Source organism: Chaetura pelagica, unplaced genomic scaffold, assembly GCF_000747805.2.
Source record: "Chaetura pelagica isolate M959 unplaced genomic scaffold, ChaPel_1.0 scaffold538, whole genome shotgun sequence".
NCBI lineage: Eukaryota > Metazoa > Chordata > Aves > Apodiformes > Apodidae > Chaetura > Chaetura pelagica.
In genome coordinates, this window is record NW_009954103.1 from 135,475 (window position 1) to 139,237 (window position 3,763).

Consider the following 3,763-nt stretch of genomic DNA (forward strand, 5'->3'; position numbering starts at 1 on the left):
AGCAGGAAACAGCATAAGCAGTAAAAAACAGGCAAGGTCAGAATCTTTCTGAAGAACTGGAATTTATTTACTGCTTTTATCTAAATTGAATAACATGGACTCTTCTACTTACTCTACAGGTTTTCCTCTTGACAATGAAGAAGACTTTTAACTAAAATTGCTGAAAAAAAAATGAAAAGTATGTACCGTGATTCTGGATTCGCTCGGCCTTCCCGGAGGTATCTTTTTAATTATTATTCTCCTCTCTCTCTCTCCTCCCTGCTGTTTCCAGGCACCTCTTACAGCACAGATTTCTCAGCCTCCAACATGTGCAAGGCCTGTTTCCACTGTAACCTCCTGTTCCCAGTCCAGCCCAGCCTCCCTCCATGCTTCTCTTCTTGAGTTGATGTCAGTTATTCATTGAAATAAGTAGAACTATGGGCAAAATCGTATAAGAGAGAACAGAGACAGGTAGAATAAAAACAGAACTAACGTAAGACTAAGACAACAAGAAAACCATGTCCCTAGTCGTCTGCAGTACACCCGTGAGAAACAGGCCTGGCAAGCCAGATGGAAGGGGGCTACTCCCCACAACTTATCTTGGTTATAGCATTGAGCACTAGGTAGAAAACACTGGCTAATTTGATTTAAGTATTAAAGTACTATTAGCATATTAATGTACCATTGGCACACTGAAATACCCCCCCATAGCCTAGAAAGGGCCCTTACTAACAAAAGGCCTCCTACCCTTTGAGCATGTGTGATGAAATCTTTAAGCACTGTCACCTTAAACGGAAGTGAAGAACTAGCTAACCAGTCATGTCTACTAGTGATAAAATATAGTCAGAGATAAAGTAGTGTTACATACATTTGTGCATGAAAGTAGCCTGTGTTTTGGGAAGCTGAGCCTGCCTTGTGGAATACCACTTGGCTGCCTTTTCTGAAAGGCAGGACTGGAAATTAAACCAAATTACATTCTGTGTGGACTGGCTTAGTGCACACCGGGTGGCAGAATCCACAATCGGGATAACAGGCGCAGTTTTTGTCACACTGCATTCTCTCCTTGTCCTCAATAGGCCCCAGCTTCCTCCCACGGAAACATTTCAGTCCTTATAACCTGACCATCACTGGCAGTGATGCAGGGAGCAGGAAAATCTCCCCTCGCCACGGACGGACTGAGAAATGCGGAGGATTTTGGCATCGCTGGAGACACGAGGGGTCCTGGTGGCGACTGCCTGCTCTGCTACCCACCACCCGCTGCATTTATGCGGCAACAAGGTAACTCGGTTTCAGCCTGAGCTCTCCTCCGTTCGCGTGCACAACTTAAACTCTTGGGATTAAGACACACGCTACAGTCAATACTTAGTAGAAGTTAGAGCCCTTTGAGGGTTTTGGTTCTTTTTCTGCTTCCCTTGCTCAAGGAATACAAAGTACAACGAAGAAAGAAACTATTTCTTACACAATTAATTTGTTTCACTGCCAGCTCTTCAATCTGGCTGCCGAAATAGCTCACGTTTCGTTCCCCCTCCCCTTCCTTAAGCACTTTGGGTGCAGAGGGAGGGATGTGGGGGGGGAGCGGGACCCTCCGGGAAGGGCGGGGGGGATGGGCTGGTTTTGGCCAGGCTGCCTGGAGCGCCGGATCCTCAGAGCTGGTAAGTGCGGCCATTCACAGGCGCTTGAGGAGGCGAATTTCTCTTTATCTCTTGATTACGGGCATTTTCACCTTCCTCTCCAAGCCTGTTGTTGCAAAACCGAGTGAATGTTATAAAAAATATATATATCTGGGAATGCATCTGTGCCATTTATAGGAGACTGCAGGTAGTCGTGCTCGCCCTGTTGATACATACAAATATTTTCAAAACCAATCTGCCCACTTACACTAGCTTTGGTAAACCTCATGTATGAAGCATCTTGGTGAAAGTGTCGGGCTCTGCAACACAGATTTGAGGCCTTGTGGCCCTTCACGGCTCAGAGCTCATGTAGCCCTGTGGTTTCTTTAAGGCTTTGGTTTTCCAGATATAGAATTTAAAAACAGATCTACCTAATGCCTAAACACATTCTGTAACATAGCAACAAAAGCAATAACTACAAAAAGAATAACTAATGCTATATTTGCTGTACTATTGCATTTGTAGTGTTGATACCAAAGCATTATTTCATAAGGGAAATAAAAAAAAAAAAAAAGCTGAAAAATGAAAGTCTCTGCAATTAGAAACTGGAATTTAAATTCTCTCACACAACACGATGCAGATGTTCCCAGGGGGTTTCACAGGGCCCTTCTCAATTATTTTTTTTTTCCTACAATCCCCAGTGGTTCCAGTAAACAGACAACAGTTCCATTCTGCAGAAGAAACAGACACAGAGGAAAGTGAAAACGTCCTTTCCCTGCAGATGAATGAACTTAATGCCATCTCAGTTTTGACAAAGGTAAACTCACTGAACACCAAGTCCTCGTCTCTCTTTCCTCTGTACTGGAGGGCAGAGATAGGGAAAACTGCCGTGGGGCTGAAAAGCTCTCCTGTTGCTCTGGTGTCACCGAGCTGCTCACCAAGGCAGTGTCCACCTTCATAGAGCACAAAGAGCCGCAGGAAAATCAAGAAGCTAGCAATCTCTGCGGCCAAGAGGCTGCATAAGACCACAAGACTAAATAAGCAGCGAGGAGCCCTGCTAAAGCCAGGAGGAAATGAAAAGCAACCCATTGCGCTACAGCTGAGAAGAGAATCTAAGGCAACACTGTGACCTGCTGGAACTGGAACCTTCTCCCCAAATGAGCTGAGAGCTCCAAACTCCCCACACCTCACAAAGGAGGCGAATCCAGCCGGTAGCGGCAGAAAAACGTAATGGAAAGCGATAGTGTTCGTTCCACTGTAACTCAGAGAATATCGCCACCGTGAAGGCACGTCCCATCAGGCACCTCCCTGCAAACCCTGCCCGAAACACTTCCCTACGGCTCTGCAGTCAGTTCTGCCGAGGAAACCCAATGGGCCTCTCACGTGATGGCCTTAAAGTACAGCGAAAAAGGAAACCCACACGGGGCCCGAGGCAGGGAACATGTCCCCGGTTGCAAAATAATTCGTTCGGAGCAGTTACCGGGACCACGTTTTCCGCTAGGAACTTTTTTTTTCTAGTTTTCTTTTGACTTTGGGGATTTTTTGTGTATGAGTGCACGTTCTTTCGTATTCCTGTCCCTCTGAGTCTGTTTTGCTTGGAGTTGCAACAGTGATGAGATACTCTTGGACGCTCTTAAACAGAATGAATTAGATTGAAAAGACTTTGGTTCATACAACCCTCAAATAAATACTGCAGAAAGCACTCACAACTAAGCGAGGTTTCGTTACTAGGCAGCGCATTTATTCAAATGTAAAACAAAAGCGTGGTTTCCACAAACTGACACATGAGAAACGTGATCCTTTCTCCAAGCATAAACCACCGTTATATCAAAAATATAAACACAATAAACAACTAATTAAAATCGCTAACAGGACAAATATTAAAGTTACCTGGAGAACACGATAAATTTCCTTAAGAAAAAAACCAAACACATAGGCAGGAAAGAACAATTGAAACAGGTTAAGTAAATACTTAAAAGAAAAAGTTGATTAGGTATTTCAGAGTTCATTCACTAGAGAAAAAAAAATAAAAGCAAAACAAAACAGCACAAAAATAAAAAGTGACTCAACCCTTTAAGATTTTGTGGGCGGCTCTAAAAAGAGCCTTTTTTTCCGTTTTGAATCCAGACCAATCACAGACGCACTCACTTGGCTTTAGCCTTGTGGCTGTCGGT